Source organism: Athene cunicularia (genome assembly GCF_003259725.1).
Source record: "Athene cunicularia isolate RWA chromosome 3 unlocalized genomic scaffold, athCun1 chr3_part1, whole genome shotgun sequence".
Taxonomy (NCBI): domain Eukaryota; kingdom Metazoa; phylum Chordata; class Aves; order Strigiformes; family Strigidae; genus Athene; species Athene cunicularia.
In genome coordinates, this window is record NW_020799097.1 from 86781302 (window position 1) to 86808193 (window position 26892).

A 26892-nucleotide genomic window follows, 5' to 3' on the forward strand; every position below is an offset into this window, starting at 1 on the left:
AGCTACACAACCACCTGTCCTTGCATTTATTAAAAAAAAACAAAAAAAAAAAGATGACGACAAGATAGTCTTTCAAAAAATACTGGATGGACAAGCATTTGGTAGGGATGAATACCAGTGTATCAAAAGACAAGTATAGAACAAGACCAATGAAACTGCAGATGGTTTTGTGGTCAAACTACTGATGTGAACTGCTGGGACTTATGCAAGCCTCATGTCTGCATCCAGCCACTAGTGACTTGTATCTCTCAGGCACTTATTTCTGGGACACTCGGTTGTGCAGCAATCCTGCACAAGCAAAACTATTGCTGCACCAGTTGTTACAACTCTCACACAAATTACATAAACACAAGATCTACCAGAGAAAAATCTTTAGCGTTAAAAGGAAATTTCTACATAGAGTAACATATAATTTGCATATTTCACAATTCCCATCACTGGATGCAGTATTAGCTTGCAATGATTCATCTTCCACATTTCTCAGTCTCAATTCTATCAAAAAATACAAGCAGTCTGACATTACCAATAATACATCCTACTTGCACCAAACATCCATTTTTAACACCAAGTAACAAAAACCAAAAATTGCTTTTATATAGAGACATCTGCATGAAGTTGATCAAGACATAATCATTTCTTTCCTGTCTCACTTCATGCTGTAGATAGGCTGGATGTGACCATTTCCCCCTTTTTCATATCTTTACTTTTAAAACTATATATCTAAACACTAAATGTAGATTCTATACAAAGTGTTAGAATACTGATGTTTGTTTAAGACTGGACATTTTTCATAGACAAAAACTGACAAAGCTTATCATTGTGATCCCTGACATTTCACATATTTATCCAAGTTCAAAGACTGGTTGTGGTTGTGATAGTCAGATTAGACCGTTCGCTATATCATGTCCTTCAGACATATAAAAAACCATACATATACCTAAAAGTGTAGCTAGCTTAGCTGTAATACAGTTTTCCTTCAAGTAATGTAAAACTTTAGAGATACAGAACCAATATTTACTTCCAGTACGCTCAGTTACTAGCCCATAATGAGACCTGTTTTCACTGAGTTGCTTATATGCTTAAAATGCGAAGCTTTTAAAAGGTGGTTTGTTGTTGACAGAAAGTCAGTCAGTAACAGTGAGCAAAGGGAAGTATTGCAAAGCTGTTTTCTAATGTACATTATGCCATGAGTGTGGCAGGCCAGTTTTCTATGCAGAATTTGTACAAGCTGCTGAAAAAATGTCAGAGAACCGCAGTCTGGAGTTCTTTCATTTTAAAAAACAGTAACTAAGCTTTCAAAATATGTACACATCCTTTCAAGCCTTAAAAATTATTATACACCAAGTTCACAGCAATAGCTTCCTTTTTTTCCTGAAAAATTAGCACAGGAAGAATAAAATTTCTAGTAGATTCTTAGCTGAAACTTGAACTACGAATCACGTCTATAACATCTATAAAGAGTTTACCTGAAATTCATTCCCCCTGACACTTGCATAAAAATACTCATACTGTGCTTACTTGTACACATGTAATATAGGAACACATACCTTTAAGAGATTAACTTATTAGTTACTATTTCAAAGTTCACAGTTTCTCAATCTCTTTATAGAGGGTTGGTAAAAAAGAGACCAAAAAAGAATGCTGCATGAATAAAGCAAAAAGGAAATACCAGTGAATGGGGCCTCTGAGACCAGATAAAATGAAGGATAGCTGGGATTGCAATTTTCTAGCCTGCAAAAAGCCTAGCATCATCACTATGTATACAACATTTTCAATCTTCAAGGAATGATTTAATGGCCTTCACCAGGAGGCTTAGACTAGATAGTAGGAAGCATTTCTTTACTGAGAGGGTGGTCAAACACTGGAACAGGCTTCCCAGAGAGGTGGTCGATGCCCCAAGCCTGTTTGTGTTTAAGGGGCATTTGGACAATGCTCCTAACAATATACTTTAACTTCTGGTCAGTCCTGAATTACTCAGGCAGTTGGACTACATGATCGTTGTAGGTCCCTTTCCAACTGAAATACTTCTACTCTATTCTATTCCTCTTTTTTTTTATAATTTACTCGTGCTAAAATCTTTTGAGGGGGTCACAACTGAGGAAATTCTGCCAGTATCACACTAAAAACTTCAGGATTCAAAGTATAAAGCCTGAGGCAGTGGGAATCCTCTGAATATAAGTATTTACAAATAACGGAGAGTGTTGAATGAAAGTTTCAGTGTTCTCTCTTTCACCAGTAGTTATGCAGATCACCTTCTGCTATACCACAAATATTGATTTATATTAATCATGGAAATTTCATGGCTTGCAGGCATGAAAGAAAATCAATGCAGTAATGTTCTTGTTGGTTTTCTGCTAGCCAGCACATTTGCGTGACGGAAGAGGGCACACAATGAAGCCCTTTGGTGAGTCTGTAGGTAAACAGAAGAGAAATGTGAGAGAAAAAATGCGGGTAGTGAATGGTAAGTAAATCTTTTAACAGCCCTAACACAAATATTCTTTGAATGCTGATTTTATTCTTCCATCTCAGAAGACTATATTTAGCATTCAGTATAAGAGAACAGCTCCAGAAACCACATTTCTACTAGGCATTTTGTACACTTCAGGATTATTATTCAGATGTACAGAAAGACAGATCTTCTCTCATACTCTCCATACATAAAAATTGCCGTAGCAAAGCTTACTTATTCAATACTAACAGTGCATTTCATTCACACATGCTTCTATGTAAAATAATAGATGCTATACTGTTGTGTGACTTCATGAATAATGTAATAGTGCAGTCTTAGAAATAAATCCCTCCATGACCACATACATACCTGTGTCAGAAAAGGCAGGATATTGGATGAACTGGTACTTATGTGTCACTGGAACTGATACAGTAGCATCTGTAGCATAAAAACCAAGCACAGATGCAAGCTGAATGATATATCTAATCTAATGAGACTAAAAGGAAAGTATACATTCGTTTGTGCTGTGTGAGGTACTGACTGCTTAGACTGTTATCTACTGAAATGCACAATGTCAGTGGAGTCAATGGAGATATTTATTTTGCTATGAATTTTCATGCAGAAGTTTTTGTACTGAATTATGGTTCATTGCTCTACAAACTGGACCTATTTCTGCCTAAAACCAGTATTATTATTCTGTGTAATTCTGTAATGGAGTGTGTAATAAGATTATAAAAAGCCACTGAATTCACTCTCTTACTTAGAGTAGCACAAAATTCCCTTTGCATATAAGAAATTTTTGGGGAAGTCAGATTTCTTTTTGTATTGCACCAGGAAGGCAAAATGAGATGTCACAACTTAACTGGAGTTTTACACACTAGGAAACGAACTACATGGTCAGTAGTTTGCATTTGTAATAAATGAAAGCAGAATCTAACTCTTACTACCAGAAGAGAACATAACAAAAGTAATAGTATATATTAGCAGCATTTCATATGGCTGATGTTTTTAAAAACTAACTTCCAATATTAATTAATGCACATGAATTTTGGCCATAACTGTTCATATTCAGTTTTCAAGGTTGACAGATTATCTTTAAACACAACAATCCAAAAGATGAACCTAAATTAACCATCACATAATGAATACCTGTTCAAATCTTTCTCTGCTGTTGAACCTACTCCATAAATGAACTATTTTCAATAGTGCATTCCTCTCAATAAAAATATGAGATTTGCAAGGAAAGGAATGGTTACAATTTTCTAGTTCTCTTCTAGAAACCCAGGAAAGAATTGTTATATCTGTCTGAAGCTGGAGTAACTGTCTAGAGCATATGAGCCTTATAAAAACTGTGAGTTTGGAGATCTGCTGTCCTTGACAGTTTCATTGATGTTCTTTCTATTGAGGTCTGGTTTTCTCCTGTGAAGATACCGACTGCACAGCAGGTGAATAACAATCAACCAGGAACATAGCAAAAGTATAACTGATATCTGTATCAATGATTTCTGTGATTTCACTTAAAATCATCCTTTTCTACTAATTTCTGCTATCTATCTAAAGGTCAAACTTTTTCAAAATTTTATTTGAATGTAAACAATTGATAAAACTCCTAAAGTAGTAAGGCTAATACAGGCTTTAGAGGGGGGAAAAAGCAACAAGAAGGAGAGTTTCACAAAATATTTGGAAATTCAAAAAAATTATTTTAAGCTACTCTGCAAGGTCAAAGAAGGTGGATATGTGTTTTATGGAATTCACTTAAGTGTCAAAATTTATCTACTAACATTATTTCTTCTGCGCATACAGAAACCCCATATCATGCAGGAGTCACTGAAAAATATTTTACCATGTAAAAGCAAGACCAATGTAACATCATGCACCCTAAGGAAAAATTGCTTGCTTTTTATTTTTTTTTAATCAAAATGCTTTACAGAATTAAATGTTCTGAATTTTTTTACTTGAAATTTTGTGGGGTTCCCAGTACTCTCAATCCAAACAAAAGTAATTTGATATTAAAGCCTCAAAATATTCAATGACAGTGCTGGAAAATACTTCCCCAAGTCCCTGTGTAATGTTGTTTTTCCAGAAGAATAGTTCAAATTCAGCGTAAAACATGCTATATTCAAGCACTGGAGCCTGATGAGAGCTGTAGTTCAAGTGACTTTCACCTCACCTTACCCTGTCACCTGCAAAGTCTGCAGTCAAACTTGGCTGTCTTGAGAAATTCGGAACTAACTCTGTGGATCAGGAGATTGGGGGAGCAGGCAGCACGGGAGGAGTGAAGGATGGAACAAAACACCCACATGCAGCTCCCACGAGGCACCAGGGTGGCACACACCAGCCACACAGACCTCAGACTCACCTGAAATCAGACTCTGCAATTCAGCAAACTGAAATGTTTTCATTGTGTTTGATTCAAACCAAGACAGAAGGTTTCCTGACGATTTCCATGGCAGAATATTTGCATCTGAAGGCATTGAGAGGCAGCTGAGATTAATTGCGCTTGATGACCAGAATGTGCATGAAACCAGGCTTTCCATACTGCATCTCAGGAAATTTATCGGTTGTGTGTTTTCTACCAGGCAGGGCCAATCCTCCAAGAACTTCAGCTCCACACAGCAGCAATAAATCCTTCTTCACAACTAAATTCTATGCCTATGTAATTCGATCCAGTTCTACTGAAGTTAATAAAGCTGCAGAAATTTACAGCAGCAGATAATGTGGCCCAGAAAGAATGAACTGCTAATTACGAAGATCAAGGGTTGGCATGACAATCTCAGCCAGCTTCAACCTTGGTATTAAGTACAGAATATCTCAATTTATCTCATTTGTTCCTGTCATAAACATATTTAGGAGAGTTCTACCTGACACAGAAGAATTTCTTTCCTCAAATTACTACATCATGCATTAGAGTAATTTCAACACTTATTTCCTTTCAACAATTCAGATAATTATGTTTAAGAACTTAGAACAAGCTTATATAAAGTTGCTTTATTTATTACGTGACAGATACTGTATTACTCATGAGTAACCAGAGCCTGTCACATTGGAAAATTTCATGAATAATATGTCATATATTATCCATGCATGTATAGTTCAGCATAGTCAAATATAACCAAACAATTAATAAAACAAATGAAGAATGCATAATTGAAGTGCTAAATCTGAGAACTCAAAACTGAATTGACTAGCAGAGAATTATTTATCTGCCAGAAAAAATATCCATTGTAATCTGAGGGCACTCAACCAACCTACAGCCTTTTTAAAAAATTAAGTATTGCTATTAAAAATTGATTATACGTTTTAATAGCAATAAATCCCCATGAAATTGTTATTGCTTACCATAGCTATAGCATTAACCTTTTGAAGCAAACTTAGCAAATTGCTAGCTAATGCTAATGACCAATTTTGAAAGGGATTACTCCTTAATTAAATTATATCATATACAGTAGTAGTCATAAGATAGGATCATTTTGATGCCAACTGCATCTTAACATGAACAGTCTGTATCAGAATGCACCACATTAATCCAAAATCAGTAGTTAGTGTAATTAGGAGGAGCATGAGGACTACTTAGATGTGTTATTTTTGAATGACCAGGAAAAAAACCTTTGGTTTACATTAAAAAGATTATGCTCTCTTAAAAAAAAAAGTGAAACCATGAACGACTCCTCCCAAGTACCTATCTATTGTCAGTCTTCTGCAGTGTGTTTGCTCAATTGTCTACTTTAGGTGACCACAATGACATAAGGAAGCATGAGACAGCCTTCTTTTCAAGACAGATGTTTGCCATTTAGGAGTCTCTCTGAGTTACTCAACGAGTTTTTACAAATGGCCACTAGCTTGTTTTGTTACAAAAACAACAACAATGCAAATCATATCTTCAAAATCTGTCCATTTACATAATATGTCATTAATGTAGTATAGTAACTATGGTATTAAATGCCAATTTCAGAGTCTGATCAACACATGTAAAATTATTTAAATAGATCAGTGATGGTTTTATTTGTGGTTCAAATGGAAAGAAATAAAAAGTGATTGACACAATTCCATTTTCCTTCATTCCAAAGGAGCTGCTGGACATGCTTTGGATCCCAATTTAGGCAGAACTCCAGCATGCATAGGAACTGCCTTTTAGAATTTCAGGTAGTGAAGCTCTAGCAAAAGTGGATCTCTTACAAGAAGAAGGGTCTTCTCTAGCACCTCCAAGAACTAAGCAGTTCCTGCCACAATGGAAATGCAAGAGAAAAGGGAAAAGGTTATAGGCAGCTGCCACACTAACTCCAGCAACCAAAGAGATTCCCCGAAGTTCAAATATAGGCTATTCAGAAATTAATTTCCGTTTCGTAATGTGATTTTCATTGTATATGTTTCAGGAATAGTATTTTCTCGACTGGCGTACTGTTATATATTTTTGAAAAGCTCCTGTTACGAACTTTCACGCTGTATAATTAAATTAGAATATAAACTGCATTTTTGACAAATTTTGGAGGTTTGAAGTTCAGATGTCAAAACAGCAATTTTGACAATCTACTTCTACGAGTTCAAACTTGGATGTAATGCAGCGCAAGCTGCTCAAAACATCAATGAGGTATATGGCCAGGGAAGTGTTAACGAACGGACGGTGCGACTTTGGTTCCAAAAATTTTGACTTGGCGATTTCAACCTTGAAGATCAAGAAGGTCGTGGACGTCTTTCTGCTATTGACGACGATGAATTGAAGGCTCTGGTGGAAGCAGATACAAGCACAACTGTTCAAGCACGTGCAAAAAAAACTCGGGTAAGCATATCAACTGTTTCTGAGCACTGAAGAACATTGGAAAGTCGAAGAAGCTCGACAAATGGGTGCCGCACGAATTGAATGAGAATCACAGAAAGCACTGTTTTGAAGTGTCATCGTCGCTTCTTTTTCACAACCAGAATGACCAGTTTCTCGACTGTATTGTGACGTGTGACGAGAAATGGATGCTCTACAATAACCGGCGATGATCGGCTCCGTGGTTGGACCACGATGAAGCTCCACAGCACTTCCCAAAGCCGAATCTGCACCAAAAGAAGGTCATGCTGACTGTCTGGTAGTCTGCTGCTGCTTTAATCCATCACAGCTTCCTGAATCTGTGTGAAACGATCATGGCGGCGAAGTATGTCCAGCAAAACAATGAAATGCACCAGAAACTTCAACGGCTGCACCCAGCACTGGTCAACAGAAAGGGTTCAATCCTCCTCCACAATAATGTGCAGCTACACGTTGCACTTTTGTCGCTGCAAAGGTTGAATGAGCTGGGCTACAAAACTCTGCCTCATTCACAGTACTCACCAGACCTCTCACCCACCAACTATCACTTCTTCAAGCATCTCGACAGCTTCCTGTGCAGGAGACACTTCAGAAACCAAGGGGAGGCTGAAACTGCCTTCGATGACTTCATCGCCTCCAGAAGTCCAGAATTTTATGCAACCGGAATAAATATGCTTGTTTCTCATTGGCAAAAATGTGTTGTTTCTAATGGTTTTTATTTTGATTAATAAATTTTATTCTGAGCTGAGATATGACACTTCAAACATGCAGGTTGAAATTGGCAACTAATTTCCGAACAGCCCATAAATTAAGCAGTCTCCAGCATCTTCTGCATACTCTACCTCATGCAATTTGGTCAGGAAGATGAGCACAGGCTGTCTTATGTTTCTGCTTACAGCAGCAGACTCTCCAGAAATGGGGTAAAAATCAGATCTTGCAGGCAGAAAGGAAGGCTGGTTAGCAAAAGCCAGTGGTGCCCTACAACATGCTGCATCTCAACACAGCCATTTCAGCCCACAGCAAGACCCACAGCTTGGCAGCACTGACCAGTGGCTGCCACACTACTGCCAGCACATTGGCTCCCAGGCACTCACTCCTTCCTTAGTAGTGTTGAAGAGCTGGTTTGAGAGTAAGACAGAAGCTCACTCCCTCCTACAGATAACCATATCCCTAAAGCACAAGATATAATGTGGAGGCACAAATGGCATTTACTCCAAACCTGATTTCAGGATCATTTGAGATTGAAACGCAACATAAATGACAAACTATTTGTCATATATATATATATTTTTTTAAAGTAAATAAATAAAAAAAAAAAAGACCCACAATAAAATCTTGTGTAATCTCCTGGCTAATCAAAACTGCTAAAGAGCTTAAAGTATTACAGCTGCAACTTGAAAATCATCTTTATTCACATTTCTTACTTATTTTTCTTCATGGTTGAAGTAAGTAAAATCTCAAACCAGAGGGCTAACTATTACCAAACATGCAGAAGTTTGGATCCAGATCTAAACTCTGTGGTGGCCTTGCCTCCCTACTGGCTGGAGCCCAAGCCTCCATTACCAAGCACCCCAAACTGTGATACCGATGAGAACACGTGTGGGAAACTTCGCTCTTACGCACATATAACTCCGCAGTTGTCATCACTTCCCTCTTCACAGTCTTGCTGCAAATTTGAATGAAGCCCAGTGGTGCCACAGTCCTTCCCTCCCCCTCTTTGTATTTGTCTCTTTCTCCCCATTTTGAAATATTTTTGCATACAATGCCAACTGAAAGCCCTCAAAGCTGGAATGCTTACTGTCACTTAGACCATGCAAGGGAGGCATACTTTTATTGGAAACATTCCCTCCCTTCCTTTTTATTTTTGCTGCTCCCACGCTGTTGTTGGCAGCTTTAGATCATATCAGAAGGAAAGCATGTAGAATGTATGCAGTTAGGCAGTGGTCCTGTAAGGCACTTCATGTGCACAAATATTTGCAGCTGTGCACTGCTTCTGATCTGTAGGAGACTACATATGGGCTGACATCAGAACACATCAGATCCCTGTTATTAAATGCATGTGTCTTTAAAGCAATGAGTCTTAATTCCTGTTAAGAGACTCCAATAATAATAAGAAAAATAAATTATATTCGCCCCCAGCAGAAGGGAAATTATGATTTCATTCTCTCTGTTCAGGTCATACCAGCACAGAAATGCAACAGCAGAAAAGACTAGTAAGTCCTATAGAGAGATGTCTTACAAATACTGAAGCACAACTAGCATTCAAATCCTATTTACAGAATTTTCCTCTCTATAGTCAAAGTTCTTTTATGGCTTTGCACTCTTGGTAGGCAGCAAGAACTGGTAGCTAGAGCCAAAACCAGGTGCATTCAGATTCCTACACAACGTATATTTTTAATAGAAAAGATCAGGAGCTCAGAATAAATCATCAGGTAGGTTTTTAACATCCAAGCACATTCATGCTGAGTTTAGCTGTCTTACTGAAAGCAATTCTTGTAAACTAAGAAGCACAATAAAGGAGAAACTAAGTGATAATTAAGGTATTGCTATATACAAGTGAGACTAGTTGATGAAAGGTCCTCTTTGGCTTCGTGCCCTGAAACTATGTTGTAAATGAAGTAAAAATAAGAAGTAGATCTATGGAAAAGCCAATAGAAAGCAACACTTTCTTGCAATTATTATTTTTCTTTCTTATATATGAATTGAGACAGAACTCCCTGCTGACCTTTGAAATAGATGCCTAAAGAGTACAGCATTTTGTCATGAATTTAGGAAATGTAATGTAAGACAAGAGACTCAGGAAGGCTTACACTAATAATTCACAGGAAATACTGTGTTTCAGTCAAGAAATTTTACAACCAACATAAATTCTTAAGGGTACATACTTCAGCTGGCTTATGCAGAGCTACCATCAGTACAAATCCCCACAGAATGAAGCAGTGATATACCACAAAAGGTATAGACATTAGTAGAACCGTATCTTGCAGTCCTTGCTCATGTGGAAACCCCTACTGACATATGGAGAATTTTACTGGTACAAATATTTAGGAAATAATAAAAGCTGGCAATATTATGAACAAAGGCCACTTCCTTTTTCTGAATTCTGCTTACCAGGATACTGATGCAACCAAGTCTTTAAATTCATTTGTGTTTTTGTCCTGCTTTGATTTTCAGATCTGCATTATATGTGTAAATTTAGTACATTAGGTACATTATCCACAGTTGTACCCGTTTCAGGACATCTCTCCAGCCTAGGCACCACCCCTAGAGGAGCCAGTTGTGCTTATGGGTGTTGTGACCTACAAAAGACTCACAGCTATCATCTACAAGGAATATTCAGTGACAAGCATGGAATAGCTTTGTGTACCCTACCTTGGCTGATCCCTGGGCTTCTAGTGAATATATAGATCCAACAGAGGACATAACCTGGCACAAGTGTGTATATCTGTAATTATACTTAAAGAAGGAATAAATCTTGGCTGTAACATTTAGCGGGGAAATAAAAGAATAGCTGTTTTTTAATTAGTTTTTAAATACTTAATTCTACATATATTATATGCAATTGATTAGCCTGGGCAACAGTTAGTTTGAAAAGACTTGAGATTCTTCTGGTGTCTTTATTTATTTATTTAATTAATTTCCCTGTGTAGTAAGTTTTTAAATTACAGATATGGGTATCTGATATAACACTATGCCAAGCCCAACCCTTCACAATTTTACGTGTTTCCAGTCAGCCACTTACTGGGTGCAAACATAAGCTTTTGCTCTGGGTGTATAAGAGCTGACCTTAAAATCTCTACCTTCGGAGTGAGGTGGACTTGGCACCCTTCAGTTACTTTCCCGCAATATGAGTCTACCACTGAAATTTCCATTTTCTCTTCCATGCTATGAAATACTGAATCTTGGTGAGTTTGTATCAACAATACTGCAATTCCTCTATGAGTCTGATGAGAATTTCAGCTGATGATATATCAAAAGTTTCTCCACACAAGGAAGTCTCCAAACAATTCACAGGTGACATAATACAAATGCCTTTCCCAATGCTGATGTCAGCAGTATTTTGTCAACTGAAGTGAGGCAGACACAGGCTTCAAAATCACATTGAACCCCCCTCCCCCCCAAAAAAAAAACCACACACACAAAAAAAAAAGCAACAACCAAACCAAACCAAACAACCCAACAGTCAGATTTTTATTCCTATATCCCTCTGGTGTGCAACTGATAGGCCTCGGCAATTCATCTCTGCTTTCCTGCATCCCCAATCTGCTGTTACCAGCTGTTCTTACACTGAAAACCAACTCTTGTTTGCAACTATTCATGTAAAATACAACTTAAAAATCCATATCAGCAACAGTGAAAATGGTAATATGAAAATGTTAAATACCAGACTGTTGTTAATTTTGGTATTTCATGTGTGGTGAACAAACTAGAACTCCCAAATTGAGGAAGTGGTATATTAATTAGCATGCTGGCTATCTCCAGCACACATCCATCCATGCTAACGGGTTGGTCTTACTATTGGTAAGAGGTAGTAATAGCCTGCATTCTTCATCCTTATAACATATGAAGCCATATTGTGGAGATAAAACATGTGCCACTTGTGAAAGATCTGAAAACCTCAAAGTTCTCTCCGTGAGAAGATCACATCGAATGGACACATTTTTCTTAAATTCAGAAATCAGATGATGACTCACCAAGTGTTAGCAAAGCTATCTGCAGGCAGTAAGAGTCGTGAATAGAACAGAGGCTTGGGAGTTGTCTTGAAAATGCCAAACAAACAATGTGGAACCACTTCTGTTTGGCATATATGGCTATATTTTCTAGTACATAGTGAGATGACAATGCCATATCCCCTCAGCAGCTTTATCAAGAAATAAAAATATGAAATCATATTTAGAAATCTCTTGTGTTGCTCCTCTATCTTCTTGTAAAGCATGAATACTCTGCTTTTACCTCCATGTTTAACAATCAGTGATGTTACAGTAATATTCTCTTTTTTTTTTTTTTACTTTATATAAGTAAAAATAACTTCACGGAGGAATTACAACATCAACTTTAATGTCCAAATTGAGGATTTGGTTTCAGTTTCAAACAAACTTTTCTTGGAACCTGTTTATGTGGTCATTATATTTACAAAAAAAAAAAAAACCAACAACCCAAACCTGTTAATCTTTCTGGACCTTTACAGTTCCTCCCAATCTTTACTAAAATGATTTTTGATGAGTAGAGACAGCAGACTGACGGAATTCTGCATTTGGATGTCATGATGATTTTGCCTGGGCAGTAAAGATCAAACTGTGCTCACATAGATATTTTAATATGAATTTCCCAATCTTTAAAAAAGACGAGGGAAAATAAAATTTATACAAGAAAGAAATGTAAGAAAAATTATAAAACAAAGGATTTATGCATGTCACACACTTGTTATTTAAGGCATACTTCTGATCATTTTCTGATGTACCTTTGTATACAAAACTCACCATCATACACTCCTTTTCCCTACTTTTGCTGAAACAATTGAAAAAAAAAAAAAATCATTGTGCCTGCCTTGTCTGAGAAAACCACAGCACATTAAAAGAAAACGTATAGGTCACTGAAAATGGAGTTTTATAATAGAACACATTATTATACAAAGTACATTAAAATAAAAGGAAGCAAAACTTGCTAAAAAGCAAATTTAATAATTTCATACTCTGGCGCATCTGTATAAAACAGATGCCAGAAGAACTTTGCAGGCTTTATAATCTTCCTGTTAGTGGTTCTCAACATGCTGACTTACTGGCAATATATGTGCACAAACAGAAACTGCCATATCATTATCAGACAGGCAAGCAAATGCATTATCTTCTCACTTTTCTCCTATGCCTAGCTAATGTCTCATCATAACAACCTCATCAGCTATTACTGATAATCTGCCCTACTTCTTGCCTTCATCTCAAACGCAACCTCAATAATTACTATAAGGAAATAACCATGACCAGCGTGGCTGTGAGCTGAAGGCAGACAGGAAAACTGGAAAAAGCGGTATGTGCAAATGGCTGACCTTCAAAACGGCAGTTTGTGAAACATATGTGCTGCCGCAAAATAATATTAAATAACCTTTCCAGTGCTGCCACTCTTAGATTCACACCGGGGCTAATCAGTATTGCCCTGCAGCACTGGAGAGACATTTCCACATCCTCATGAAGGTTCCTGGTTTAATTTAATTCAGCATAACAATATCGCTAGCTTCAAAACAGGTAAGTGTACCCCATGGAGGTGGCAAAAAACCCCAAACTCAGCCAGACACCCCAGCGTGTCCCCCAGCAGGTGACCCCACTGGCTGCAGAAACCCTTGAAGGCAGAAGCACTTTCAGGGCCGATGAGCTAGACCATAGGAAATGAAGTTGACAAAGTCAGCGAATTTGCTACTTTTGTGAAATGAGTCTTCCTTCAACCCAGCCTATAGCTTTGTGGGAAAAAGGTTTTATTTTATAAATAAGGTTTAGTCAATGCTCATGAGGCATTGTGGGGCTCATGGTAACTGCCCTGGTGCTGAGGGATTCTTTTCTTAACATATACCTGGAAATGAGACTGCAGCATCCTGCACTCCCTCAGACTGCAGAAAAACCTCTGCAATATGACCAAGACAAAAGAGGCCTGAGTAACCAGCACAGCTCCAGCCGCAGTCTTATTCCCTTCACCCTCAATGACTGAAGCTCAGACCATTAAGTATACACAATAGAGAGCTCTTCCACACGGCTCCTTAGCTCTCTCTGATGGTGCTCAGGCCTTGTAGCTCCCCAGCTCATGCCAGGAACTCCAGTCCAGTGTGTTAGAACAGGCACACTCCAGCTGCTAAGATAGGCCCTATAATGGACTGGCAGTCTCATTTGTAAACTCCCTCCAGAATTATAAAAATTAAAAACTCCGCTCATTTGGCATGAATCTGATATACTTCTTCTATACAAAGCCCATCTTCAAATATATGTATTTTAAATGTTCCTTTTTCCATTACTTAATCCCTCCATAATTTGTGCTTATACTTTGTGAAGCACAGAAAGATCTGTTGTTCATTTTAGAGCTTAAAATCCATACCAGTTTCTCATAACTAAAAGCAACACACTGCTGTACTCAAGCGAGATCCACTGCACAAAACACAATTGACTACACATCAATAGGACAGCACATAATTAGGCAACAGTGGGGAATCCTAATGATCCCCTGTGAGAATTGGGGTAGTGCAAGCCTCTCGTTTTCTGCTCCATGATGTGTAGATGAAAAGTACACTGGAAAGGATACAAAATGAATGGCAGTATTTCTGTGTACATCCTAACTTCATTTTCATGGGAATGTGGAAATCTAATGGAAGAGCTAGACTGCGATTAATAGATGGAAGACAAAAAGCCACCGATTTTACTGTCTACTTAAGAGCACAATGACCTGCTCACTTCTTTAGCCCTGATATTTTCAAAGGACTGGTATTTTCACAGTGGCTGTTAGACACACACACTCACTCCCCAAGAATTTGGGGGTTCACCGACATCTACAGGCAGGCAGCAGATAGGCTGTGCCACAGCTCTAGGATCATTTGACCTGACTCTGCATGGAGGCTTTCTCTATAGCAGTGCTGTTCCTCTCACAGGGCACTACAGTCAAATTAATACAGTCCTCCCAGGACCAGACATTGTGCCACAGCATGCTGCAAGGATGCTGACCAATTCTTATTTGTGTTTATTCCATTCCCCATCACCTGAGTAGTGGAGAGTTCAGACCATGCATAGAGGTTTTTTTAATCTTCTGAAGAAGAAAATTATTTTAAAATGAGCTATAAACCATGCTTACATACTCTATTCAGTTCAGCCAAGGACATACTAACATCTCAAGAGAGATCTGAACGTTACCGGAGGCTGTCAAATTAACAGAAATACATTGACAAAGAGAGTTTGTTCAGGGAATGTTAGTGGAGTAATAATGGTGCTAAGTGAAGGCAAAGCATCATTTTGCTGCAGCAAAATTTCATTTTTGTCTGTTCATGAAAATAAATGCAGTTTCTGTCACCTGATTTTTGTCCTTGCTTGATTTGTTTGACATATTTTAAAGAGATTCTGTGGCTTTCTCTTTCATGTTCTTTTCTGGCAGTTTCTAAGAATCTGTACTTTACAATCTGTGACACTCAGAAACAACTCAACAGAGCTGATCAGGTTGCTTTGCAGTTTTAGGAAATTTAGTGATCCATACACCACAGTACAAATCCAGGTGTTAAACAGGGAAATTAGGAAAGTCCTTTGCCAAGCACATGTTATTTTAGTGAATATCTGCTACCTGGTTGTGAACTATCTTTCAATAATCAGATTGACTGCTGCAGGTGTCTTGTATCACACACTCAAGTAAACAAAATGCGCTTCTCTTGTTCCCTGGGCAGCCAATTTTTGGGGAACATGCCAACATTATCAATAGGATTTTCCATACTAGATTAACCTCGTAGTTCACCTTGCCCAATACCAAGTGACTAATGTTAGCTGTATGGTATTTTCAAATACTACTTATTTTGCCAGTCTCAGTAGTTTGGTTTCCTTTCTTGGCAATAGATGTGAATTGAACAGGACTATCTCACTTAGTGAGCATGAGGTCTCTAAAACATAGCTTAGTTTTCTCTTGTGAACTTCATCTTCTCCCAAAGATTTGCTATCTATCTCACTGTTCAACTGCTATGCAATTAGTAAGCTCTCTTCTTTCCTTTTTTTTTTTTCCTATCAATACAATTCAGCAGAAATTAGTATGTTTTGAAGACTCTTTGAAGGAATTAAATGGATGATTTAGCCTGAAACTAGTTTAATGCCATGTCTGGTGATGATACACACCAAAGGAGTTACAGTAGAGCACTTTTCCCACTGTTCTAAGCTACAGTCAATGAAGGACTGAAAGGGAAAAGACTGGGACGTATCTATTTTCCTTGCATGGGTGAACATCTACTGTTGTTGCAAGCATCTGAGACCCACAGGTCTGACTCAAAGCCATCTTTCCTTCTATTGCCGTGATTTTGTGGTGAAAAAACTCAGAAAATCAGAAGGATCTGACTGCATATATATCTTTCTAGTGTTTGCACTCACCAATGTAGTACTTGAGCAGTTAATAATGAGTGGTGGACCAAAAACAATGTGCTTTGTCAAACATCACTTAGGACATTGCTGTTGAAAGGTTTACACATGTAAAGAGAATATTTCACTTTTATTTTGAGGAAGTAATGAAGCTTTTGGATCACAGACATTAAAACTACTCAAATATTGAGATATTTACAAGCTGAAATACAAAGGCTTCTATCCCATACTTTGGATGACCTTCTCAACCCTAAAGTGCCCATGTCTATGTGATGTTATTTGCTCCCTGTCCCAAGTCATTGTCCCTGTAAATTCAATTAGCAAAAATAATTGCTTCACAACAAACTGACTAAAAATGCCAAGACCCATTTAGAGACAACAGCAATCATTAAACAAAACCCATTTGCAGAAGAGCTAAAGGCACTTCCAATACTCATATGAGATTTAAAAATAGAAGACAATTTAGAGTGCTTAAACTGCAGACAAAACTCTGTTTAATTTCAAAGGTTGCAGGGTTACTAATGTATCAGCTACTTCAAAGATGACAAAATAAATTGCTTTTTTTAAAACATTGGCAGTTCCATACAACATGATAGGATATATCATAAGATTTACTAAACATGAAATTCAGTGTGCACAAGTTGTTCAAAAGCTGCCTAAATTTGCATGAGTGAGCATAGCAAAAGTTATAACTTATCATCACAGTTAGGCTCAGCTTTGGAAATTGCTGTTCAGTCATGAACCTCAAATAGTCAGTCCACAAGGCCACCCCTCCCTGTTTTACTCCATAATGTTGGAAAAATAAAGTGTTGTTTATATAGCTGGAAGGCTTTGCTTTATTATAAAACACAACAGGAGAGTAATTTATTTAATATCATCATTTAGTATGTGCATGACCATAGATAAATAGCAATCCACTCAAGAATTTAAGGCCTCCCCTGAAATATTTTTACAATCCTCTCAAAACCAATGAACTTTTGACTCAAGACTGAGCTTTCTTTTCAATAATTATTTTTCCTAAATCTATTAGCAAGCTCTGATTACCTTTACATTAAATGCAATTAAAACCCCAATACCACGCACATAGGAAGGGCAAATACCTGGTTACGGGGATCCTCATTCTCAGGCTGAACTGCAAGAGCTGTTCCTCCACATTGAGTTTTACTGGGTCCATACAGCAATTCAATGAAGTCCCAAAATAAAAACTTCAAAAATATATTTGGGTTATGTTTGAAAAAGTTTCCCTTGTATTTAGGAGCTCATACAAACATAGCACTGCATGGTTAACCCAGACTGAGTCCCCAGACATCTGTGGTGTGCTGAGTCCTTTGGAAAGATGTCTTCATGAGAAAGTGGTCACCTGGAGAGACTGAAGCCCACCTATTTTTATATAACTATATTTTAGTCTAATCACAAAATGAGAAAGGGAACAGGTGAGCCTTTACGATGCTTTTGGAAGAGAAGCATAAGGAAATATATCACAAAAACATTCAACATTACCAACAAAAACATGAAGCCTGGGTTAAAAAAAAGAAAATGAGAAAAATCACTACCAGGAGAGAAGAAACTGGAGGCTAACTGCCCAGTTCTTTGCAAATAGTGGCTGTGTAAATAAATTCAGACACAGAAGTAGGTACGCTGTGTGATAAGGGGACTAGTTTCCTGCTGAGAAGTCTGAATTTTCATCAGGGCATGTAGATGTCCATCTGATACAGACAGCCAAAGCAAAAGTTCAAGCTCCACAAACACTTTAAAATTGGGACAAACTGTTACCAGGACACTGAGCAATAGGGCAAACCTTGTAAAAGAATGGTTCTTAATGCTTCATGCTGAATATATGATGGCTATTGATCCAGTTATTGAATGTCTTTTGCAGGGAATTGAAATATTTCTGAAAACAATCTGACAATATTTTGGAACAAATGGAAATTTTACAGCCTTTTTCTACCACTTTCACATATGTGTGTGTAAGGTATAATACTTAGATCAGTGTCTCCAGCTTTTGTCAAACAAAAGAAATGTCAAAGTAGTAATATCATCTTTTTCCTATTAATAAAATAAGAGGGTGCTATCAACTTTCAGGAGAGGGAAGGCCTCATCATGTTCCCCCTTCCTCTCCAAACTCACTGAACAGTAAATATTTCAAAGGTTTCAAGCTTGCTCATTCACTCTCTTTTCCTAGCTTTGCATAGTTGCTTTGAAGCAGCTGTCCTCAAAGGATCAGATACTGAGATTTCTAATCCTGTTTCAACTTCTCAGCAAGACTTCTGAGTTCTGTTAAAGATTAGGCAACATTTTTTCTGTGCTGTGGCCTTCTAGGCATCTGGACAAGGAATGAGCCTCTAAATATACTAAACGAAGGTGACACTGCTGTTGGCCATGAAACCCCTTAAAGGAGATAATTTCCATTAACAAGAAAATTACAAAAAAATACATGATTTAAACCAGCCCTTATTATTCCATCTGAATCAAAAAACATATGTACTTAAATTTCTACAGCAGAATAAATAGGAAACAACTGGAATTTTAAAAATTGCGATATATATAAAAAGGGTCAAAGTACGTTGTGTGATGGAAAACAAAATGTCCTGCACATTCCTTCCCTAAAACGCTGTTATGTTTAGCAAAGGTTGCAAACAGCCCACTCTCAGGTAGGAAGTACGGGGAGTGAATACTACCATAGCAGTCCTGCAGGCAAATATTTGCTGTATATATGTCCCATGCCAGGCAATTTAATGTACGTGTGTACAGAGGGGGGGGATGTGTGTGTGTGCGTGCGCAGGCATGCGCAGGCACAGGCAAAATTATGAGAGCAAGATCACAGTGTTATGAAACACTGCATCTCACAGGTTCAGTATCTGAATTTCAGCCGGGATGACAGTGCTTGTTAGTTAGATTATTCTTTACCCATTTCTGTGAAATATTTGTTGATACACAAGGTAGAGATTTTGCTTTCTGAAATGAAGTAGAATGAATCACAGGTAGCTGTTTGGATTACTAATATCATCCATATATGGCCAATTTCTCCTCTAAATACCCGTCCCCCAACCGCTACTGTGGTTAAGGGATTTTACAGGGGAACTGACAACTTGGACTGTGGGCTCATGCCCACACAAAGGCTTCTGCCCAGAAGGGATCAGGATGGTATTGTAAAATTAAAGGAAAGTGCCAAGGTAAAAAGACATGCTGCTGACCTTTAACTATGCCTTTGAGATGTGATGCCATACGTAACTCACTGGTGGGGTATATGCTAGTACCTGGAGTATGTCTCTATTCTAAGCAGCAGATGCAGAGGGCATGCTGCAAGCTGCCCTCCCTTCACACAGTGAGAAAGGGGACAGAGAGGGGTCCTTTCTCTCAGCCAGAGGTGAGATCAAACGCTTCAACAAGGGAACTCTAACAGGAGAAAACGTTGCAAATGTACACACTAATGGCACATTACAAAGTTGAAGAGATACCAGTGAGTATCCCACCCTTCTCCTTTGAATGCCTGTATGTACAGTCATTCTGTGAATAGCTCCAGCCAGGACCCTGTGACTACAGCCAGGGGGCCATGAGAACAAAAGCCATGATGTGAACAAAAATTGAAGTATGGTGCCTGCCAAGTGCAGCAGCGCTCCTAAAACACAGAGTGACACACATGGCAAAGCTGTGGCTGGCACCCCAGGCAGCTGCCCTGCCAACTACACACACATTGTGCAATGAAGAAACCTTTAGTCTTGTTTACTGGCCTTCAGGGATGTGGGGAAGCCCAGTCTGTGATTTAAGAATGTTCCTTTACATGGTGAGAAATTCACCATTGTGGATTTTTTTGAGGAGAATAGAGGCCTGATTGACATTTCTGTTGCAAACGCACAAAGGTGAGTGGTCCTCTTAAGGGCTGTGTTCTGCCAACACTGAAACACACACCAGCAGTTCTGGTGCTGACAATTTTCTCTTGAAGACCCATTTTCTTTGGTTTTGGAGTCTAGCTGACAAGAGCACAAATTCTTGCATGCCAAAGAACATGTGCCAGAGAGCAGCCCTGGAACCAAGGGTGTTTTTAATTAGGGTTATTTTTCTTTATAACTGAATCTAGGAGTGCTGGAGAGGGGAAATGTGCAATTCTTTGTACACAAACCTATCAAGTGGCTGGGCATACCCCTCTTCTTTTTAGCTCTGGCTTTAAGTGTCATGCAGGATATGTAATTGTGATGTTTTCTTCTTCCAGGCAGGAAATACAACTGGGTAGGCCCATTAAAGACCAAAAATTCTCTACCACAGTCCTTGATACCAGCAGACATCACAACCACACACTTTCTGCACCAAAGCCAGAAGCTACAGTATGAGATTAAAGAAAGAGATGGGGAACCCAGGACCAAAGTTATAAAGTAAAAGAATAAAATAGTGTAAGTCCTCAAATGCATTAAAAGAACCTAAAGGAAATGAAAATCTAAATTTTTAAGGGTTGTGATACATTTAAACTGTGGGAAAAAAATGGAAAGTGCAACACAGACAATAAATGGGAAGAAACTGAAATAGGAATGAGCTTCAGTGCTCTTACTGTCATGTGAACCAAATCGTGTGGAGAGTCCATATTATGTGCTATAGGTACTACTGAGGTGAAAAAAAATTCCCTGAACAGCAACCCTTGAATGTATGTGCCCAAGGTGCAAACACAAGAACATACATAAATCAGTTGGATCAGTGATTCAATCACTGGAAGGAAAACCAGAACTGAACAATTAGTATGATAATATTGTCTTATTTCTTACTTCTCATTGCCTGTTTGCAACCTACAGACCATGGAACTGCCAAAAAAAGTAACATCAGAAGTTTCATAGATGATGAGATGGGTTTATAGTATTTACAGTCTGGTTCTGAGACACAAGAAGATAAAAGCTAGAGTTACAGATCAAAGATGCAAGAGAACCTCTAACCAGGGCTTTTTTCATCAGAAAGTCCCACACTCACACAGAATTAGCATAAGTAATTAATAATCCAGTCTAGGATTAGTTAAACCAATTCTAGACATACTTCCCAGAGAGCTGTCCAGCCTCCCTTTAGAATCACTAAATAGCCTTTTCTACACCATGAGTCATCTCATTTTAAAGTTGCTGCATGGTTTACATTTGATGATTTTCATCCCAGCTTACTTTTGAACTTCTGACTGCAAAGAGAGACCAAACAACCTGCTATGAAATAGATATCTATCTTTTAAATGTCTAAAATGACACTGGAGAGATTCTACCCCCAAGGCAAGGTCCATTACGGTGAGCAAGAGAAGTTCATTCTAAATGTTGAGCAGTGCCATCAGCACATTTGGCAGCTTTTGCTATTTGCCTACAATTGTTTCCTAACAGCAATGGTGCCTCACAAAAGCTCATAGTTCATCCTAGTCCTTGGTAGATTTTCATGAAGTTTCTTTTAATCTAGAGAAGCTCAGTTCTGGAAACAAGTTCTGTAACAGTTATGCAGCAATGCCTCTGTCTTTACTCCTTGAAAAATAAGGCCTGTAACAGTCACAAATATATGATGCTCTTCTATTAGTCTTTTCTTCTCTAATAGAGTTTGAGCATTGTAGCACAGCTTAGCTCTATACAGGCAGATCTACCACACCTTATGACAAATCCATTGTACACCCCCAATGATTTGAGGAGGTAGAATTTATGATATACACTGTAAGTAAATATTTTCCATCCTAACTCCTCATTACTTATTCTCTTTTAGCAGAGATGAGTATCCCAGTATGTCCTCATTTTGGAAGTTTATCTTTTTTAAAACTGCAGTTGTACACTTCTCATCATAAGACCAGAAAGATCTGACTGAAATATCTGAAATGTTTCTTCCTGTGAAAGAAACATTTGACTACATATCTAAACAATATATTTGGACCCTAAGGTTTATTCAACTACTGGTTCTAAAGTGAAGACATGTGAAGTAGTATGTGTTTAGTATGCCCACAGATATCACCTGCAATGCTAATAATAAGGAAATTCAACTTCAGAATGTGAAAATATGTCCTATACAAATTTTACTCCAAATTCTTCACCCTGTCCTTCCTGCGAAAGTCACATTTCATTTAGTGCATGGAACTGCATACTTGCCACATATGTAGTACTCCCAGCATCCTCAAAATGTCTCTCTAATTTTATAATTTAAGAGGTCTTTGGGTGGACAAATGGGATTAACTTCCAACTGACATGACAGTAGATCTTCTGTGACTTCAGTGTGAATATGTGGCTGCAATTCTGCAGTCTCAGACCATGTACCGTAATTTAAGACAAGGTTTCAGAAAGGAAAAATTTGAGGAAGATATGCCATAAACACTGCTCAAAATGCACTGATCACATATTTCATCCTGTACGTACAGAGATTTAATGTCCCTGGAAGAGGACACCACCTCGTGACCAGATGGTGTTCAAGATTCTGTCTAGATCTTTGGAAGAGCCAAAGGAGGAACTGAGTTCTGAAACTGCTGATTCCTGATCTATCCAGCCTGTTCCCTTTCCCAGTTAAAGCTATGAGAAGATTGATTTGGAACAAATCCAACTGATCTGTTTTAAAGAGCAATAACTTATATGCCAAAATATCACAACAGTATGAGAAACAAACCTGAGATCCGAGGTGAAAAAACAAGTGTTAGAAATAGCACAACATACTGGAAACAAAAGTTTTCTTCCAAACTCTAAGTTGCCAGAGAAAAGCATAGGAATCCAAATTCAGAGAGATTAGACAAATATTTCCAATAAATATGAATAACATCTTAAGTAAGCTTAGCTAAATACAGTGCCAGGTACCTGAAAACAGTCTAGCACTTGATCCATTATAAGCCCCTCTTTTCCAGTACTAAAGGAGGTCAGGCCATAGAAACCTTTATCCAACTTTAGTAGTGCATGCTAATGCATTATTGTGGGAGGTGCGAGGAGAGGTGAGGAACAAGGGAGGGACCAGCAGGGGAATTCCACCCTTGTACTCTACTGTGAAAAAATACTGTAAGAGAAGGCCCTATACAACTTTGCTTGCCAGATAATAGCTCAGCTGACTTTATTTGTTTAAATAAAAAGTTTCACTAATGCTGCATCTGATCTAGAATTTATAGAGGCTAAAGACTGTCCAGTACTACGTTTTTATTCTGCTGTTTTGATAAGCAAAAAGAGGAACTACTTCAAATAATTTATTCACTGTCCACTCAATTTTTTCGAAAAGAAAGATCTAAAAGTGTATCTGGCTGCCTGTTTCTGCACAGGAACACTCACGTACTTGTCATCTGGCATCAGCAAGCAAATTATGTTGAGTCCCTTCTACTTTTCATTCCTTCAAACGATTAAGTTCAGAGATTAACCATAACATCTTTCAACTACAGGCTCACATATTCATAAATAACAAAAGAAAAATTTAAATCAGTACTTAACATGTAATTTTATGCTGCATTTTCAAGAGCAGCATGCTAGCAACTATAAGAGTACAGAGACAGGAGTCATTCTATAAGCTGATTCTCAAATACTGCAGGCATAGTTTTCTTTTTTTTTTTAACAATTCTATTATTTAGGTTTGGGAAAATAAGGTCAGAGAGGGATGAAAGTCATGATTTCAAAAAATAACTAAGAATGCAGGCAATTTCAACCTTTTTCATAGTAAGTCATATACTACAAAGTTATGTTAAGGCAAATAGTTCAAATATTTGTAATTGCAAGAAGCAATAGAAAATCATTTGAAAATAAGGTATTAAATATTATTTAGGTATATTGCCATTATAGATGTGTGCTGGAATCCTACTTACGCTCAGTTTTGATTGGCATCCAAACCTGATCGAGACTTGTGAGCACCCAGGAATAGGCTTTGACTAGATGATGGAGTACAGTAGAAGAGAAAATGAGCCTTGCTACAGTCCTACCTTCTCAGTGCAGAGTTCAGGAGCCAGACCCACTCAGTGCGAGTCCACCACTCTCTATGACCCAATTCCTTACCTCTGTGGCTTGGAAGACTATTACAACGTACAAGTCACCTTGCATCCCAGAGAGGCTCACACTGGCTGCAACAAGACATTCTGTGATATAGAGTGTACAGTTATCCTGGTCTGGCAAAGTGTACACAGAACATCATTCAGGTCATGACTCATTTTTTAACCTTTTCTTGCACATGTTTCAGGGAACTGATAAACGCAGCTTTGTGAGCCTCAAGATTGTCAGTAGCCGCACTGTAATCTGACTTTGAACAGTGCCGGTAGGGGCCACAGTGCTGGGTCTTCAGTGACATCTAATAATAAGCAGAACTATCTAAATGTCTAAGAAACAGATTTAAGGGGTTGGTTTAGTCAATATTAAAGAAGCCAAATACCAGAAGTATCAAACTCTTAGGGAAAATAGCCTAATGACTCATGTTCTGGACTTATTTATATGAACCTTATTGAAAAAATCTATTAAAGACTAGAAATCTTTCTTTCCTGAAATTGAGAAGAGTAAATGAAGAATAAAATTGGTGCTAGATATGCAGTTAAATTTTTAAGCTTTATTCATCTAACTTAAGTGCAAATATTATACACATATCTCTGCAAATAATCTAGGAAATGCAATATGCATGTGAATGTTTAAGCTGTTATTCACCACTGCAAGCACTGGCATGTGAAAACTGAGTTATTCTAAACATATAAAATATTCGGGGGTTTTTTTTTCCAATCTTTGCTTTTGTTCTTTCTTAAGCAATTAAGACAAATTGGAGATCTAAACATTGTTTTTCATAGATTCATGTTTAGTAATAGCAACATTTTCATTTCAACTTTTAATTTTGTCTAATATGCTATAAAATCAGTAATTTTATTTTTACATTACATAAATTACAGTACAAAAGTCAAAAAGAAATATTTTCAGTAGCAGAAAAAATGAAATACACACATTCCTATTAACATTCTGATTCTGAAGAATCTGCATATCTCAGTGTAATGTGTGCTGATGGAAAGAAAAGCAGACCTGGTTTTGAATGAGAACTATTGAAAGTAGGGCAGGGGCAACATACATTCCTTCAAATCATTCATCCAATTATATCAAACCAAAGTCAGATAAATGAAAACTAGAAACTTTGCAGATAATATTCACACAGAATATAAAAGGAATGTGAACTTAATCCTTTTGTCATGCACTGGATGTGAATGAAAAAAGTCAATGGTCTGATTGGTCAGAACTTATATATACTCAAGACAAGATACTCATATACTCAGTAAGTGTACTAAAAGTACATATACTCAATACAAGAAGACACAGATAATATGTATTGGCTTCAAACACTTATGTAGTTGTAGAATTTCAGGAAATTTAACCAAAATTTTTGCACTGACTGTAACAATCCTTTTTATATGCAGTTGTCTCTGTCATATCCTTGCCTCCTCAGCCAGAAGACAGAGACTGTGAGAAAGATCCCCCCACAATCCAGGAGGAGACTGCCAGTGACCTGCTGCATCACATAGACATACACAAGTCTATGGACCAGATGGGATACACCTGAGGGTGCTGAAGGAGCTGGCTGGGGTGCTCGCCAAGCTGCTTTCCATCATTTACCAGCAGTCCTGGCTGACCAGGGAGGTCCTGACAAATTGGAAATTGGCCAATGTGATGCCCATCATAAGAAGGGTCTGAAGGATGATCCGGGAAATTACAGGCCTGTCAGCTTGACTTCGGTGCCCGGGAAGTTGATGGAGCAGCTCATCCTGAGTGCCATCACACAACACATGGGGGACAACCAGATGCTCAGGCCCAGTCAGCATGGGTTTATGAAAGGCAGGTCCTGCCTGACAAACCTGATCTACAACAAGGCAACCTGCTTATTGGATGAGGGAAAGGCTGTGGATGTGTCTACCTTGACTTTAGTAAGGACTTTGACACCATTTCCCACAGTATTCTCCTGGCAAAACTGGCTGCTCATGGCTTGGATGGGCACATTTCACTGGGGAAAAAACTGTCTGGATGGCCGGGCCCAAAGGGCTGTGGTGAATGGAGTTAAATCCAGTTGGCAGCTGGTCACAAGCAGTGTCCCCCAGGGCTCAGTTTTGGGGCCACTCCTGTTTAACATCTTTACTGATGATCTAGACGAGGGGATCGAGTGCACCCTCAGTCAGTTTGCAGATGACACCCAGTTGGGTGGGAGTGTTGATGTGCTCGAGGGTAAGGAGGCTCTGCAGAGAGACCTGGACAGGCTGGAGCCATGGGCTGAGCCCAACTGGAGGAGTTTCAATAAGGCCAAATGCCGGGGGCTGCCCTTGGGCCATAACAACCCCCAGCAGCGCTACAGGCTTGGGGAGGAGTGGCTGGAGAGCTGCCAGTCAGAGAAGGACCTGGGGGTGTGATTGACAGCCGGCTGAACAGGAGCCAGCAGTGTGCCCAGGTGGCCAAGAAGGCCAATGGCATCCTGGCTTGTGTCAGCAATAGTGTGGCCAGCAGGGACAGGGAAGGGATCTGACCCCTGTACTCGGCACTGGTGAGGCCGCCCCTCGATTCCTGTGTTCAGTTTTGGGCCCCTCACTCCAAAAAGGACATTGAATGACTCGAGCGTGTCCAGAGAAGGGCAACGCAGCTGGTGCAGGCTCTGGAGCACAGGTC

General features: G+C 38.5%; 1 protein-coding gene and 1 long non-coding RNA gene across 2 annotated transcripts in view; both read right to left on the bottom strand.

The window, feature by feature from the left end:
- SMYD3 (SET and MYND domain containing 3) overlaps positions 1 to 26892 on the bottom strand; it is a 374780-nt gene that overhangs the window by 123297 nt on the left and 224591 nt on the right. The window lies entirely within an intron of this gene.
- The window catches only part of LOC113478726, a 78271-nt gene continuing 54195 nt past the window's right edge, over positions 2817 to 26892 (bottom strand). Inside the window, exon 3 of the long non-coding RNA XR_003398124.1 lies at positions 2817 to 2887. This is a non-coding gene — a long non-coding RNA (uncharacterized LOC113478726). The remainder of the gene's footprint in view (positions 2888 to 26892) is intronic.